The sequence below is a fragment of the Gymnoscopelus braueri genome (genome assembly GCF_963280865.1).
Source record: "Gymnoscopelus braueri genome assembly, chromosome: 19".
Classification (NCBI taxonomy): Eukaryota; Metazoa; Chordata; class Actinopteri; order Myctophiformes; family Myctophidae; genus Gymnoscopelus; species Gymnoscopelus braueri.
In genome coordinates this window covers 4,741,884-4,760,621 of record NC_137621.1, presented here as the reverse complement: position 1 = coordinate 4,760,621, position 18,738 = coordinate 4,741,884, and the positions used below count along the sequence as shown (strand labels likewise).

Here is an 18,738-nt window from a genome sequence, read left to right as displayed (position 1 = left end):
GCTATGCTCAGGCACCTTAGTTTTTTATTATCTCAGGTACTTTGTAAATATGTAGATAACTTGTCTGGCCTTCTGTTGCTCTCTTGTTTTGATCTCCTTCCCACTTGCCCCCCACCCCTCTTCTTCTCCCCCCCCCCCTCTTCTTTCTATGGAAATTAACGTTGCGATGGGAACGATGTACAAAAACGAATTTCACCCACTTCTTTACCTTGTAAACCTGTGATGTGACAATAAAACTGATTCTGATTCTGAACTCTATGGTTAAACCTGGTTATTATGGTTAAAACGTTTAACTCTATGGTTAAACCAAGGGGCTAGCGTCCGGCTTTTAAATTGAGGCTATATAGGAAGTGTGACAGGCAGTGGTGGGAAAAGTACTCAAATGTTTTACTTAAGTAAAAGTATCAATACTGCAATGTAGAAGTACTCCGTTACAAGTAAAAGTCCGGAATTCTAAATGTACTTGAGTAAAAGTACAAAAGTATTGGTATCAAAATGTACTTAAAGTACCAAATGTAAAAGTACTAAAAATGTTTGAAAATAGCAGATCTACAAGCTCACAGATGCGACGCGTTGTGACCTTGTCGATCGGCTATTTTAAAATAGCCTATTTATAAAATAGGGCTAAAGTGGCTAATGTATGTTTTATAATGTCATAATGTATATCTGCAAAGTAACTAGTAACCAAACTTTTCAAATAATTGTAGTGGAGTAAAAGTACAATATTTGCCTCTGAGATGTAGTGAAGTAAAAGTAAAAGTATGGACAATTGGAAATACTGCAGTAAAGTAAAAGTACCTCAAAATTGCACTTAAGTACAGTACTTAATGGCCTGTAGTCTCACTGTTTCACCCCTGCTGGTTGCAGAAGCAATTAGGCTCTATTGAAGCGGATGGGTTTTTTGGACGAACTTTACACTCGATGTTATTACCTTAATAAACATTGTCATTGTACTGTCCTCAATATAAGTTGCTAGATCTCTTGACTGTCAGATAAACTCCTCCTTGACATTAAGACAGTTGTTCCATATCCACAGATTTGATAACGTACAAGGAAGAGTTTATCTGACATTCAAGATATCTAGCCACTTACATTGAGGACAGTACAGTGACACCACAATGCTATCAAAAGGCGTATGATGCAGGTAGATGCAGCTGGATTGTCACAGACAGAGTACACAGCCTCTCTGTGCTACTCTAGATGCAACCATGTGCTAAACTGAGTGTACTTCCTGGTTACAGGTGATCTCATGACATGATACTGGTCACATGACTACTGATACATTCTGTTCTTAAAGTGACCACACCCAAATTACAGAACATACGGAATTGCTTTAAACAGAACATGAACTTGCAACATGAAATGTTGTAACTAAACACTCATAAATACTATATATGCTTCCAGTCGCTAGTTTAAAGTCTTCTTTCAATCACCATGATATGCGTTTTGGTCAATTATGGTCCAGTTTATTTTAAACTTAATGATAAAGTAGTTTCTAGGGTTACTACTGGTTCTTCCGAGTGAAGCCCCGCCCTCGCTGCGGTTTCAGCCAATAGCATGTATTTTCCAGACGCATTTCGGACCGGATATTGACCAGATATAGAAAGATGACAGATTTGAAATCGCTGCAAAATAGGCTTCATTTTACGGTCTATGGGTTGAACACAGTTACAGTGCAGAGGGTTCCCGCCGAATGACAGCGCAAAGGACGTGGGTGTCATCGCTCCTGAAGTAGCCAGGACCCACAGAGAGGACACACTGCAGTTAACCGCATGACCCTTAGCATCCCCCTATTCTGGAGTGAACATTCGGCAGAGAAAAGCTCACGTGTCACATCGCAAAACATTGGGGGACCCCGGCCCCGCCAACTAAGTATATAGGTATATATAAAAGCTAAAATGAAGAGACAGACCATATTTGTGTACCATCATCTGAAAGCATGTCACCGATGTGTGGCCAACATCCATTGGACCTTTTTGGTGGACATTGTTGAAGGTAACATCAGAACCATAATAACACAATTAAGAACTGTAAGTAAATAAAATGAGTGGTCAATGAAACTCCTTTAAAGAGATAGTTCACCCAAAAAAATAATGTACACACCACCGTACATACCGGCGGAATCTCCAGTAGGAGACACAAAGGAGACTCTTCGAGTCTCTTACCGGAGACATTGCCTGCAACATAAAAATCTCCATGAATTGAAGGCTCCATGGGGTGAGTAATCGGGGGTGAACTATCTCTTTAAAGACTGCTGGAGGAGACGGTGTACCTGGGCTCGTTGGAACAGAGGGTCGGGCGGCAGCTTCTGCAGCTTGTTGGACGTGACGTCCAGACGGTTGAGCTTCTGCAGGAGAGAGAAGGTTCCCTCTGGGATGTAGTCCAGCATGTTGTGGTCCAGACTCAGCGTGTGGAGGCTGGTCATTCTCTGTGAGCAGGAGACAACGAATATACAACTTGAATATAAACTTCATTTATTTTGTTTGAAATCCGATATTCCTGTTCAGAGAGCGAAGGGAGACCCAATCGCCATTTTACAAACCAGGGGTCTTCAACAGGGGTTCCAAGAACCCTAGGAGGTCCTCAGAGTTACTACAGGGGGGCCGCCAAATCTTTGTGTGATAGGATTTTTTTTTTACATTAACGACTTGAACCCTAGCATCCCTTTTCTGAGGAGAACTTTGGCCAAAAATATCAGATCTACAAGCTCACAACGCCTCGCGTCGCGAGGTGTTGCGAGCTTGTAGATCGGCGATTTTTGGCAAAGAAGTATAGGTGTAGATGGAAAAAGAGCAGACCAAGTAAAATTTACGAAAAAAAGACAAACATACATAAGTGACCATGCCGAGCGAGTGCCCACACGCTATGATGCCCACGCTGCCAACTCAGCGCTGTTCAATTGCATAATCAGTTATAAACTACTTAAACAATTGTACATAGTACTTGGTATAGAAATGTTATGATTGAGTTGACATGGTCTGTATCCGTAGATCGTCTCTGTGGGATGGAAACCCATGTCCGAAACCGTTACTTTTCACTTTCACTTAAATAAATAAATAGCTACAATATCTACAAGATCACAACGCGCCACATCGTTGTTTTTGCTTTTTAATTTTGTGTGTAGTTTAACGAAGTAGGACATTGATTTACGGGGGGGAAACATGTATGAAAAGTTGATATAATGGAGATGCAAGGTTGATATACAACTTATTTTTGGGTCAGAAATGTCGACATATCTTGTGGAAACGTTCAATGCCGATGTTTTCCTCTGGTGGCTCATATGTGAGATCAGCACTTTAATCTTTGATCAAACTTCACCTGGAAGGAGTATACATTATAGAATGGAGGTTATTGAAGCTCTGGCCTTTGCCTCTCACTTTCTTTCCTTGCCTAAAGGCAGACCTGACCCTGCAGAGAAGTCTGGCCTGGACTGAAACTCGTGGGAATAAGCTGAGCACACAGCTCACCTGAACACACACACACACACAGCTTCTTTTGTATGGAACACTTCGCCAGTTGAAAATATATGAAATAAAGACACGGAAATGTATTTCAGAAAATGTATTAAATTAATTACAAATCATCAATGTCCATGCATTTTCATAAGAATTACCAATCGTAGGGTACATATAGCCTACTAGACATGGTTGATAAAATGCATGTCAATGCCTACCTTAGGGGGCAGCTTTTTATATAGTCTCTACTCCCCCTAGAGGACACTGGTGGCTTTATCTCTGGTCACACGCACCACACAGGAGGCGTCAAGGGGAAACGGTCAGAATCACTGGCTAAACACTGCTGCCAACACAGCCATCACTCAAATGACTGTACTTCACACTTCATCTGAGCTGCTGCTACTGCAGTAGTTTGAGTGGGCAGTGATGGCAACTAAGGACAAAAAAGATTATCTGCAAGCTGAAAACGTGACACGTAGATCTGCTATTTTCAAATGCTTGTTTATGTATTTATGCGAATACACTTTATTGTTTCTTCTACTTAGAACCCAAATCACCACCACTACACAGCAGTAGGTTCACTGAACTCAACACAAGCACAGCCATCACACGTTCAAATTAGTTTAGACTGTCTTCAACTGAGCTGCTACAGTGTACTGCCACAGTGTGGGGTCGGGGAAAAAAAGCCTATTTTCAAACAATCGCCCCCGCGACAGCTCCATGGAGCTCCTCTAAACTGGAACAATGACAGTGAGATTAAGTAAGTGAAGTCGGCAGCTGACCCTGGGATGAGGTCAGGATATTACTCATAGCTTTTCCACTTTAAAGACGAGGAAAATATGTTCACTCACATTTTGACGCAGATAAAACACAGCACCATATAGGAGCTAATCTGCTCTGACAACTGAGGCTGCCTTGTCTTGATATGTCTCCTTTGTGCTCCGTCCAGAAGCCATTGACCACAGTTTATTATCTATCGAGTACTCGCTCGATGCCGTGGCCAGATATTATTGTAGTTAGAAATGACTTCATTCTCAATCTTATTTTTTTCTCCTTTTCATTTCGAGGACACACAATTTTATATGCATTACACAGGCTCCCATTTGATAAGATTTCTTATCCCTTGGGCCCCAATCTAAGAACATTCTTATCGTTAGACGTGATTTGGTTTGATATGCTTTGTTATTTGTTCCAGAATTCTTATCGTTGGTGTTGGGCAGAAACCTTGTATCTCCCATATTCAGACTTTTTATGTTTGTTTCGTAAATTAATGCCCTACGGCATCATACAAGACTGTCACACACAAGTAGAGAGAATAGCAGATGCAGTGCAGTTTGTGTCAGTTGTTAGAAGTGGCCTCCAGGGGGGAACAAAAGTTGGGGACCACCAATGCATTCCGGAGTAAAACTATCATCACACCAAAACATGGTATTTTGTTAGCGTATTTGCAGGGGATTCACTTTGTTGTTTATCCAACAGCAAAGCTTGGACCAAATCTAACATGGAGAAATGCAATGTTGCAGAAAGAGCATAATTCCAGATTTGAAAATAACACATGTTTCTGGTCATTCAGTGCAGTGGGTTCTCAAACTTTTTTTCAGGTCAAGGACCCCCAAAATGACATGGATCTGGCTGCTGTCCCCATCTCTAACATATTTTGTGCCAGGGACCGTGAGAGGCAAAGATTTGAGTTAAACATTAAAACAAAATCTAAAACACATGATCAAAGATATACGAGCTCATAGCGCGGCACAAAGTAACGCGTCATGAGCTTGTAGATCTGCTATTTTAGAATAGCCAAAGTGTAACACATTTTACTGGGAACCCGCTAGTACCGCCCCCAAGGACCCCTGGGGGTTCCCGGACCCCACTTTTAGAGAACCAATTAGTGATTAGCTGATTGTGTTTCATGGTGTAGCTAGCTAGGTTGTCAGCACTCTGAAACTGGAAGAATCTGATAGTGATGGGCATATCGATACTTGTATCGATATATCGATCGGTTGTCTGAGTATCGCTTGGGTATCGAGCGATACTAAAAAATATTGATACTTTTTAATATACTTCCGTTTCCGGTTCACGGCCATTTCCGGTTCCGTTTTGTACTCCCGTTTGGTTCTGTTTCCGGTTCCGGTATCGGTATCGGAAAATCGGCCCCAAAAATATCGGTATCGTATCGAATTGAATAAATGTGGTATCGGCCCATCACTAGAATCTGAATAGAATTCGGTCAGAAAATTGGACAATCAACATTGTGACAAAAAGAGAGCTGAGCCAGAAAGCAAAGCTCTCCTATACTCTCTCCTGCTCTACAACACCTGTGGTCATAAAATGCGGTTCACGACCAAAGGAACGAGACCACAAGATAGAAGCAGCTAGAAAAGGGCTTTTTCTCAGGAGGGAGGGCCGGCGTCTCCCTGAGAAGAGAGGAGGTGAGAAAGCCAGTCATCTGTGAGAGAGACTTGGAGAGGAGCTGCTGCTCCTTTTGTGCAGAAACGGGAAGGAAGGAGCCCGCTGAGGTGGTTTGGAGACTTAGTAAGGGATGCCCTCCTGGGCGCCGTCTCCCCAGGGAGGTTCTCCAGGCGCTTCTATGGTCCAACTGGGAGGAGGAGGAGGAGGCGGCCAGGTAGGGGGGATTATATCGTTGCTGTCGGACAGAAATCTCCATAGTTTAACTTATTGTGTTTTTTACATAAATTAATGCCCTACTTTATCATACTACAGCGTCACACAAAAGCTCGAAAAGCTTGTAGATCGACCACTTTTGATGCTTTTTTAACTCTCTCAGTGCCAAGCTCCGAGATATCCCGAGTTTTTTCTGAATGCCCTCATGTGCCAGAACGAGAAATCCAGAATGTTTTACTTAATGTTGTTTTATAGACCGTCACGGCCTGATCTTGAATCCGAAGGGAGCAGTAAAACTGTAGCACAAACGGATACGGAAATAATGTATTTAACGTCATTCCGTTCCCGTCGACTCCATGTTTGTAGTTTTTTTTTTTTTTCCCCATAACTCCGCTGTGTTTTTTTTTTCTTTTCGTTCGGCTGAAACACGTGTTTCCAACGGCCTGTAGCGAAGGGGACACAATGCTCCGTGTGGAATGTTTTTCAACAAGGCAGCAGTCAGAGACTCTCTTTGGTCTGTACACACAGTGAATCGATCGATCAATATGGATGTAAACTTTTTTTGACCACTTGAAAACCACTATAAACACAAAAATCGCTTGGCACTGGGTGAGTACATTATGAAAATAATCTGGCAGTCAAAGAGTAACAGTTTGACATGAGGTTTCCACCCGACAGAGGCGATATCTCCATGCTGGCATTGGAACACCTTGGGATCCCCCCCAGTCAGAGAGTTGAATAGAGAGGCCAAGGACAGGGAAAGGGAAGTCTGACGTCCCCTGCTGGAACTGCTTAGCCTTTGGCGAAGAGATCTGGTGAAGATCAGGGGGGCCCCTATGGTCAGAGCCTTTGCATGAATTGTCGCTGTTTTTAACTCTGCATTTCTTGGACTCAAAGGGCTTTGTCATTTATATCAATAACAGAGCCCCAAATGTCCTATATACTGAGAATTGGCATCTTTAACCCATTAAGACCGGGAACGCATCTGTGCCATTTTAGATTTCTTTGGCTATTCAATAGCAGATCTACAAGCTCGTAGCGCGGCACTCTGTGCTGCGCTACGAGCTTGTAGATCTGCTATTTTTTTTAAATCATGAAAATGTGTACAAATCTTTGAATTTAAAGCAATTTTTTTACTAAAATGCGTTGCTTCTGGGAGCCCCTGGAACAACATATTTTGAGATGAGGGTCCGCGGCCAAATACATCATTTTGGGTGGTCCTTGACATGAAAAAGTTTGAGCACCACTGATATAGAAAGATACTTTTCTTTTTTTTAAGGATTTATGATTTAGAAGACATTTGCAGAATCGGTCTCAGGTCTTAATGGGTTAAAATCTTGTTGTGATGCAGGTTATATGCACTGTAGATCCTCTAGCAGTTGAAAATAGTTATTGTGGCGTTGACTGCAAGTCAGTGTATCCGCCAATGGAAGTACAGTGCAAGTCAGGTCCGTTTACACTAAGGGTTTAAGTGGTTACTGACCTGGATGGTCCTCCCATGGGGGATGGAGTCCCCCGGGTTGTTGTAACTCAGGTCTATGTTACTAAGTCTAGAGGGTTTAAGTGGTTGTTAACTCGAGCGTCATTCTGACCTGAATGGCCTCCCGGGGTATAGAGTCCAGCTTGTTGTAACTCAGACCCTCTCTATACTTAGTAAATTGGACCCAAGTGGTTAACTGACCTGGATGGTCATACCTCCCAGGGGATGGAGTCCTCCAGGTTGTTGTAGCTCAGGTCCAATTTACTAATGGCCCGTAGACACTGCAAGACATTTGCTCTGATTATGCTGTCAGGGACCTTTTTTGTGATACTAGTGCTCGGCGATGCCCTCCTGAGTGTTTCTAGATATCTAGCAGGTTTGATATTTGGCTCTGTCGCCGACTAGACTTCATACAATATGAACGGGGTTGCAACCGCACCCCGAGAAGGTCCGTGCTACAGCCAATGAGAGCACAGGACAGCTGATGCGATAATACAATATAATGGAATGGAATGGAATATAGTTTGGAATAAAAAACTAAATGTCTCGGTCTGGATCGCATCTTGGCGAAATCTTGCAGTGTATGATCCCTTGTCGGCGATCAATCGTGTAGTGTGAAAACCACAACGATATATGACAGCCGATTTCAAGAAAAAGACTTGCGTAATGTGTAAATACATAACGATCTGATGACTCCCAGACGACTTTAAAAGCCCTACAGTGTGTACCTGCCATTAGTTTAGAGGGTCTAAGTGGCTGAACTGACCTGGATGGCCTCCCAGGGGATGGAGTCCAGGTTGTTGTAGCTCAGGTCCAGCTCCTCCAGGGCCAGCAGGTCGTTGAAGGCCCCCATGTGGATCAGAACCAGCTGGTTGTTGTTCAGGATGAGGTGGTGCAGCTTGGACATGCCGCTGAACGTGTCGTTGGCTATCCTCGTTAACCGATTACTGGGGGGGAGAGAGGGAGAGGAGAGAGAGAGAGAGAGAGAGAGAGAGAGAGAGAGAGCGAGAGAGAGAGAGAGAGAGAGAGAGAGATTCTCAGTCATAGATATAGAAACCTAGATACCTTATTGGTCGCTGCAGATTAAAACAAAAAAACAACTTTGAAAAGACTGCAATAACTGACCATCATTGAGGTTTTATTTTTCCTTTTTACAAAAACAGCAAATACAAATGAAATCGGTTTGAGAGTCTGTGTTCTATGTTTTAATGGCACTAAAACATAACACATATAACACTCCAAGACAGTTGAAAACAAGTATAACACCAAAGTTGCAGAGCATTATAATATATTAGTAAGTAAATAAATAAACAAACACATATATAAATAAAGTACAATAATAAAAAATAATACAAATCCCTGGAAAATAACTATTTTGCACAACTTGAAGCCTCAATTTGTAAAATTAAGACGCAACTAATGACAATGACATGATGCACACAAACGTCTGTTTGTACAGCCACGGTACAGCCCCAAGCTGCCCACCAACTGACCATGTCTCTGGGGCCCTGTTTGGACTGACCATTAGAACTGACCATGTCTCTGGGGCCCTGTTTAGACTGACCATTAGAATTGACCACGTCTCTGGGGCCCTGTTTGGACTGACCATTAGAACTGACCATGTCTCTGGGGCCCTGTTTGGACTGCAGTAAAATCCGATTTATTTCACAAATCCGAGTGTGGAGTTTGGCAGGTTCCAACTAATTAACTAACTAACTAGTTGCTGCACGGCTGCCTCTGAGCTTGCCTTCCCAAAAATGGCGCCGGCAGATACATACATACGCCCCAGAGTCGGAGGAGGCTTCTAACTTATTTATTCTCAGTGACATTGTGGAATGTAAGAGACAATATAAGCCAGAATGTGTTGCCAAGAACTGACACTCACAGTTACAGTGGATTTCTACTGTAAACCACATTTTATTACTACACAGTGTACTAGACGTACAGTGATCCCATTTACTCGTTGCCAATAAGCGTAAACACTATCTCTCACTCACATTTACAGTAGAGCCAGCAACCACTGTGCTGTATTGTTCTATATCTACAAAGAGAGAGAGCTAAACAATCATTTATTCATACAGAAAACACTCCTACATTTACATAAGTTCAGGACAATGACAATCACAGAAAACATTTACCTCCTCAAATAAGTTTAGAGCAAAAGCATCTACAGTACAAACATGATTTCCAAGTAATTTACAGAAAGTACTACGCCTTTATAAATAAATGAAGCATTTATAGATATACTGCCATGGGAAAATGAGCCCAGTCATGTACCTGACAGTGGTTCTTAACCCATTAAGACCTGGAACGCATCTGTGTCACTTTAGATGTATTTGGCTATTCAAAAATAGCAGACATACAAGCTCATAGAGCTTGTAGATCTGTTATTTTTGAAAAATCTTGAAAAAAAAAGTTTCGATTTAAAAAAAAAAAACTGTTAGAAAAAACATTTAATAATCGTCTCAGGTCTTAAAGGGTTAAATTGCGGTCCAGGGACCCTCAGGGTTATTTGAGGGGGTCCCAAATGGACCTGTACAGGTCTGTAACCCTTGGGAGTGTACACATGGAACCAAATGGACCCGTTCGGGTCTATTTGGATCCATTTGTACACTCACAGTGTTATAGGAGTCCTTGAGATGAAAAAAGTACAGCTGCGGTACCTCAAGCAGAAGTTTACTGAACGCGCATGGCCGTGCCCATAGGGTTCAACCAGAGCTCATTCACATGCCCAGGCGTGTGTGTTTCTCTGTTTTGAACTGGCTGTGAAAACTGCCAAAGGCAAGGCAGCAGCTCTATATCCTCTCCGGAAACTGAGAGGTTTCAATGCTATAGTAAACACTGCCTGACCCGACCAGGGTCTACACTGAGATGTTCTCACTTTTAACATGGTTCTCCTGGTAGAGATAGGAACAAGCTCACCCAGGTAGTCAACCAGGCTAGTGAGATCCTCGGAGACAAACAAATGCAACTTCAGGACATATAATGCAACCGCTCCATAACCACAAAGGCACATTACTCTATACCCACCCTCTTCACTAAATCATTTGAGCTGTTACCAGCAGGAGAGTGTCATTCACCCATCATGCCACTACCATTCGGTTTAGTTATTGTCATTTGTAGTCATTTAAAATACATTCAACACAACCAGTTTGCATTGTTTATTAAGACTATTAAGCACTTTTTTTTTACATTGTTTGATCATTATTGTTGTTAAAAGTCGGATCTTTAAGTTGTATTCAAATGACTTTTGTCTCTTTGTTTGGGTTACCTGGTTGCTTCCTGGAATGGCAAACATGAGGAAGTGGGTGGAGCCAGCTTTTATGCAGAGGGCCATACCAAGAGACTAGATTGAAAGAGGGGGGATTGGGATTTGTTTGGTTGATTTTTTTGTTGTTTATGTGTACTGTTCTCCCCTCATATGTATTTATTGGTTTGGTCCACCACTTTACTGTTTAAGTCTCCCTCATGTGTCATTTTGGTGAGGTAATTTCCTATGTTGTTCAACATTATTCTCAGTAGAGTTATGTTCAGTTGACCTCTTTTCAGGGCCCTATAACTTGTTTGTTGGACATTTTGTTAATCATTTTTGGAAACAGCAGGCTGTGGACAGACACTGTCTGGTTGAGGGTCTCCAGATCAGACACAGACAGACAGACAGACAGACAGACAGACAGACAGACAGACAGACAGACAGACCTGTTTAGATGCAGTGCTCTGAGGTTCTCCAGATCGGCGAAGGCGTGGGGGGTGATGTAGGAGATGGTGTTCCTGGATAACGTCAGGTCCACCAACCTCGTCATGTTCGCAAAGTCTTTCCTCTTCACACTGAGGACACAGACAGACAGAGAGGTTAAACATCTGTTCTCTTCTTCACACCCCGGGAACGCATCTGTGTCATTTTAGATTTATTTGGCTTTGGCTATTCAAAAATATCAGATCTACAAGCTCATATCATGGCACAGAGTGCTATGATATTGTAGATCTGGGCGGGGGTCCCTGGAACAAAATATTTTGAGATGGGGGTCCGTGGCCAAATACATATCTAAAGATGCTTTCAAAGTCCTAACAGTATGTTGATATATTAGTGGTGCTCCAACATGTCAAGGACCCCTAAAATGATATGTATTTGGTCGCGGACCCCCATCTCAAAATATGTTGTTCCAGGGACCCCCCAGAAGCAAAGATTTGAGTTACAAATGTTCGCTTTGAAACAAATATATATATTCAAAGATTTGCACAAACTGTCCATGATTTTTTTTTTAAATAGCAGATCTACAAGCTCGTAGCGCGGTACTCTGTGCCGCGCTATGAGCTTGTAGATCTGCTATTTTTGAATAGCCAAAGTATACAAATAATGGTTATAGTTCAAGTCTAAAGTGACACAAATGCAACCATCTGACTACTTAACACAGCAGCCATTCGGCACACAGAAGACAGCCAAAACATAGACATTTCAATCTATAAGGCCACAACAGAGATTGAGCTCATAAAAGTAATTTGAACTGCTTGATGTAATATTAAAATAATGAACTCGTTATTTTATTCTAAATGTGTTGGGAAAAAAAGTAGGTCAATGTCTGAATAATGCATGGTTACAAAATGAACTGCTTTTATCCAGAGCATTTAAAATAAGATCTTGTTTGAATATCATATTTAGTATTCCAAAAGGATTGTATATGTGCACTTCTGTTCTCTTCTGAGGTTTGTTCATAATAGATCTTTTTTATCTTTTTCTTTTTACTTAAATCTTTGCTTCTGGAGGTCTCTGGCAGAGAATATCTTTAAGATGGGGGTCCGTGGCCAAATACATATCATTCTGGGTGGTCCTTGACTTGAAAAAAGTCTGTTTCCAGTGCATTGGGAAGTGCATGCCCCCCCCCCCCCCCCCCGCAGTCTGCTGACCAGCACTGTGCAAATCAGTGTGACAGGCCTGAAAATTGCTTTTTAGGAACATATTAATAATACTTAATTTGGCACACATTTGTGCTTAAAAGCAACATTGGATTAAGATTGCACAGTAATTTGTCTGCAGAATTAAAATGTGTGAGAAAAAAAATGCAATGTCTCAATTCAGAAATATGTCTGTATGTTAATTAGCAGTTTAAACTATTTAGGAGAACATGCCGCCTGAAGATGATCTACATTAAGATGTATTGGAATAATTACATGTACACTCATTATGTTGGAATTGAATGTCCTCCAACAGACAGCTGTATACAGTAGATAGCGAGATAGCAAAACAGACAGACAGACAGACAGACAGACAGACAGACAGACAGACAGACAGACAGACAGACAGATAGACACACACACACACACACACACACACACACACACACACACACACACACACACACACACACACACACACACACACACACACACACACACACACACACACACACACACACACACACACAGACTTAAGCCTGTCACAATTATTACATAATCGCCTAAACCCAATTATTTGAGATAATTATTTTGGATAATCCTCATAATCCTCATAATCGTTTCCATGGAAATGTTCATACATTTTCAAACATTTTCCAAAAATGGCAGGAATAGCTGATCTACAAGCTTGTAAGCTTGTAGATCAGCTATTATTAAATAATGTCAGTCATAGGACAGCCAAATGGCCGCTTTTCTTAAAATCCCCAAATTCACAATGGACACCAACTTCATGGCCACTATTTTTATATATGGTCTCTGTCGGGTAGAAACCTCATGGCAATCATCAAGTAGGGTGTTAATTTAACCTCATAGGACACTCATCAAGTAGGATGTTAATTTAACCTCATAGGACACTCATCAAGTAGGGTGTTAATTTAACCTCATAGGACACTCATCAAGTAGGGTGTTAATTTAACCTCATAGGGCACTCATCAAGTAGGGTGTTAATTTAACCTCATAGGACACTCATCAAGTAGGGTGTTAATTTAAGCTCATATGGCACTCATCAAGTAGGGTGTTAATTTAACCTCATAGGGCACTCATCAAGTAGGGTGTTAATTTAACCTCATAGGACACTCATCAAGTAGGGTGTTAATTTAACCTCATATGGCACTCATCAAGTAGGGTGTTAATTTAACCTCATAGGGCACTCATCAAGTAGGGTGTTAATTTAACCTCATAGGACACTCATCAAGTAGGGTGTTAATTTAACCTCATAGGACACTCATCAAGTAGGGTGTTAATTTAACCTCATAGGACACTCATCAAGTAGGGTGTTAATTTAACCTCATAGGACACTCATCAAGTAGGGTGCTAATTTAACCTCATAGGACACTCATCAAGTAGGGTGTTAATTTAACCTCATAGGACACTCATCAAGTAGGGTGTTAATTTAACCTCATAGGACACTCATCAAGTAGGGTGTTAATTTAACCTCATAGGACACTCATCAAGTAGGGTGTTAATTTAACCTCATAGGACACTCATCAAGTAGGGTGTTAATTTAACCTCATAGGACACTCACCAAGTAGGACGTTAATTTAACCTCATATGGCACTCATCAAGTAGGGCGTTAATTTAACCTCATAGGGCACTCATCAAGTAGGGCGTTAATTTAACCTCATAGGGCACTCATCAAGTAGGGCGTTAATTTAACCTCATAGGACACTCATCAAGTAGGGTGTTAATTTAACCTCATAGGGCACTCATCAAGTAGGGTGCTAATTTAACCTCATAGGGCACTCATCAAGTAGGGTGCTAATTTAACCTCATAGGGCACTCATCAAGTAGGGTGCTAATTTAACCTCATAGGGCACTCATCAAGTAGGCCGTTAATTTAACCTCATAGGGCACTCATCAAGTAGGGTGCTAATTTAACCTCATAGGACACTCATCAAGTAGGGCGTTAATTTAACCTCATATGGCACTCATCAAGTAGGGCGTTAATTTAACCTCATAGGGCACTCATCAAGTAGGGTGTTAATTTAACCTCATAGGGCACTCATCAAGTAGGGCGTTAATTTAACCTCATAGGGCACTCATCAAGTAGGGTGTTAATTTAACCTCATAGGGCACTCATCAAGTAGGGTGTTAATTTAACCTCATAGGGCACTCATCAAGTAGAGTGTTAATTTAACCTCATAGGGCACTCATCAAGTAGGGTGCTAATTTAACCTCATAGGGCACTCATCAAGTAGGGTGTTAATTTAACCTCATAGGACACTCATCAAGTAGGGTGCTAATTTAACCTCATAGGGCACTCATCAAGTAGGGTGCTAATTTAACCTCATAGGACACTCATCAAGTAGAGCGTTAATTTAACCTCATAGGACACTCATCAAGTAGGGCGTTAATTTAACCTCATAGGACACTCATCAAGTAGGGCGTTAATTTAACCTCATAGGGAACTCATCAAGTAGAGCGTTAATTTAACCTCATAGGACACTCATCAAGTAGGGCGTTAATTTAACCTCATAGGACACTCATCAAGTAGGGCGTTAATTTAACCTCATAGGACACTCATCAAGTAGAGCGTTAATTTAACCTCATAGGACACTCATCAAGTAGAGCGTTAATTTAACCTCATAGGGCACTCATCAAGTAGGGTGCTAATTTAACCTCATAGGGCACTCATCAAGTAGGCCGTTAATTTAACCTCATAGGGCACTCATCAAGTAGGGTGCTAATTTAACCTCATAGGACACTCATCAAGTAGGGCGTTAATTTAACCTCATAGGGCACTCATCAAGTAGGGTGTTAATTTAACCTCATAGGGCACTCATCAAGTAGGGCGTTAATTTAACCTCATAGGGCACTCATCAAGTAGGGTGTTAATTTAACCTCATAGGGCACTCATCAAGTAGGGTGTTAATTTAACCTCATAGGGCACTCATCAAGTAGAGTGTTAATTTAACCTCATAGGGCACTCATCAAGTAGGGTGCTAATTTAACCTCATAGGGCACTCATCAAGTAGGGTGTTAATTTAACCTCATAGGACACTCATCAAGTAGGGTGCTAATTTAACCTCATAGGGCACTCATCAAGTAGGGTGCTAATTTAACCTCATAGGACACTCATCAAGTAGGGCGTTAATTTAACCTCATAGGGCACTCATCAAGTAGGGTGTTAATTTAACCTCATAGGGAACTCATCAAGTAGGGTGTTAATTTAACCTCATAGGGCACTCATCAAGTAGGGCGTTCATTTAACCTCATAGGGCACTCATCAAGTAGGGTGTTAATTTAACCTCATAGGACACTCATCAAGTAGGGCGTTAATTTAACCTCATAGGACACTCATCAAGTAGAGCGTTAATTTAACCTCATAGGGCACTCATCAAGTAGGGCGTTAATTTAACCTCATAGGACACTCATCAAGTAGAGCGTTAATTTAACCTCATAGGACACTCATCAAGTAGGGCGTTAATTTAACCTCATAGGACACTCATCAAGTAGAGCGTTAATTTAACCTCATAGGACACTCATCAAGTAGGGCGTTAATTTAACCTCATAGGACACTCATCAAGTAGGGCGTTAATTTAACCTCATAGGGAACTCATCAAGTAGAGCGTTAATTTAACCTCATAGGACACTCATCAAGTAGGGCGTTAATTTAACCTCATAGGACACTCATCAAGTAGGGCGTTAATTTAACCTCATAGGACACTCATCAAGTAGAGCGTTAATTTAACCTCATAGGACACTCATCAAGTAGGGCGTTAATTTAACCTCATAGGACACTCATCAAGTAGGGCGTTAATTTAACCTCATAGGACACTCATCAAGTAGAGCGTTAATTTAACCTCATAGGACACTCATCAAGTAGGGCGTTAATTTAACCTCATAGGACACTCATCAAGTAGGGCGTTAATTTAACCTCATAGGACACTCATCAAGTAGAGCGTTAATTTAACCTCATAGGACACTCATCAAGTAGGACGTTAATTTACCAAACAACAGAAAAGGTTAGAATATGGAGATAAGAGGTTTCTGTCCGACAACAACAATATATAAGTATGTTTTTTCCATTATGGCGCTAGCAGTTGTGGGCCACATTCTGCACCCGGTTCACATGGAACAGCACCCCAGGGTGCTGACACTGTGTCCATAGGAACAGCACCCCAGGGTGCTGACACTGTGTCAATTGGAACAGCACCCCAGGGTGCTGACACCGTGTCCATTGGAACAGCACCCCAGGGTGCAGTTCACTGTGTCCATAGGAACACACTGTGTCCATTGGAACAGCACCCCAGGGTGCTGACACTATGTCCAGTCAGTCTGTGTGTTATTCATCAGATGTGGAACCGCTGGGAGCCATGTCACATGAAGACATCACATACTAGCAGTAGCTTCATAGCTGCCCTCAGGTCTGCTAATAGCAACACTAGTATGGAGTCACCGCAGCAACATTGATACAACCAGAGCTATACTAGCAAGTGGTTGAAAAGGTCATTAATATCAGTAGCCACGGTATAGAATCCACCTCACCCCCTAGAATTCTCCTTGTGTTCCTTCTTGACACCTTTGGTTGATATATGCCAGTTTACTATGCAAGGGATAATTGACGGGTCACCGGTCATTATTGATAAATAAATCCTGACAGGATGATTAGGCACCGACGCGTAGCAGAGGTGCCCAACCATCCTGAAGGGATTTATTTATCAATAATGACCGGTGACCCGTCAATTATCCCGCTTATTACACGGCTACTTAATAAATACATCTATAAATTGACCCAAAAGTAACAACACAGCGTACGACGTACAACAAAACAAGTATTTCCTTGTTTACGGCGATGAAAGTGTTCCATAAGTGTTGCCGCTGGGCAGGACACGGTCACCTCGATCAATCTTTGGTTACTGCATCGTCTATTTCTCGCTTCAAATGTGTTCAAAAACATTCTTGAGAGAGCAACGTTTAGTCGTAGATGACATGGTGTGTTTGTTTACATGGCTTTCATGTTGGATACGGCACAAAATCACCTCAGTTTACGCCTCAGGTTATACAATTTTTTGAGGGGCAGAATGGCCAACCTGAAGGGTGGCAATGGCCTTCATGTCCTTCTGTGAAACCCCTGCATTTAGTTGTGGTATTAGCAGCATTAGTATTGAGTCGTTCTCACCTGGTGACAAAGTTGTCGGCCAGTCGTAGCTCCACCGTGTGCCTGTCGATGTTGGGCGGGACGAACAGCAGGCCCTTCTTGGCGCACAGGGTTGCCAGGTTGGGCGACAGGATCTGGCACACGCAGCGCTTCGGGCAGACCTGCGCCCTCACTGCCATGGCAACCGCCAGCATCAAACACATCAAGAACCTCTCCATGGTTACCACCGCCACCGCCACCACCGCACCCCGCCCCGATACTACACCTAGAGAGAGAGAGAGAGAGAGAGAGAGAGAGAGAGAGAGAGAGAAAAAACGTTTGAAATTAAATTAAACATAACTATAACTCAAAAACAAACTATCCTAATAATTTGAATGTTGGTGGAAGCTTTCACCCACTTTCACCCCCTGACAATCACACACTACAGTACACCACCACTAATACATTCAGTTAGAGCAACCATACAAACACCATTTACAAGCAATTTACAGAAAACAGTATGCTTTCATAATCCCACTCATTTTGAGAGAATCAAAGGTTTATTTAGCCACGACTCATACAAGAAGTGAAATGAAAGTGTGTGAGGTCCGTGAGGTCCGTATAGCAACTGTGCGACATCAACATAATAACAATTATTAAAAAAGTATAACATAATTAAGAAGAAGAAGCCACGTGAAGAGTTTCCATATAGCAGCAAGAGCAACACCAGCATGTTTATGCAAATAATGCATGTACGCATAATTATGCTTATGCCTTATTTGCATAAATAAAAGACGGAAATAGATAAGAGAATATTATCTTCTCTGTCGGGTGGAAACCTCATATGTTCCAAAACTGTTACTTTTCTTTTAGGTTTCTGCCGGACAGCAACGTCGTGTGCGAGGCCAGTGTGTGTGTTTGTGTGCGCGTGTGTGCGCGTGTGTGCGCACGTTAGCGCGCGTGTGCGTGTGTGTGTGTGTGTGCGTGCGTGCATGCATGCGTGAGTGAGTGAGAGTGAGTGAGAGAGAGAGATAGAGACAGAGTTAGAGAGGTTCTCAGTAACATTGGGGATGGTTTTAAAGAGACAATATAAGCCAGAATGTGTTGCCAAGAACTGACACTCACAGTTACAGTGGATTTTTTTTTAT

The 18,738-nt window shown here is 42.0% G+C and overlaps 1 pseudogene across 1 annotated transcript in view; it reads right to left on the bottom strand.

Annotated features, from left to right (window-relative positions):
- LOC308074163 (leucine-rich repeat and fibronectin type-III domain-containing protein 5-like) overlaps positions 1–17,832 on the bottom strand; it is a 74,786-nt pseudogene extending 56,954 nt beyond the window's left edge. Inside the window, exons 1-4 of the transcript in view lie at positions 17,633–17,832; positions 11,257–11,385; positions 8,324–8,504; positions 2,273–2,428 (exon numbers count right to left, since the gene is read on the bottom strand). The product of the transcript in view is annotated as a leucine-rich repeat and fibronectin type-III domain-containing protein 5-like (transcript). The remainder of the gene's footprint in view (positions 1–2,272; positions 2,429–8,323; positions 8,505–11,256; positions 11,386–17,632) is intronic.
- Positions 17,833–18,738: the final 906 nt, after the last annotated feature.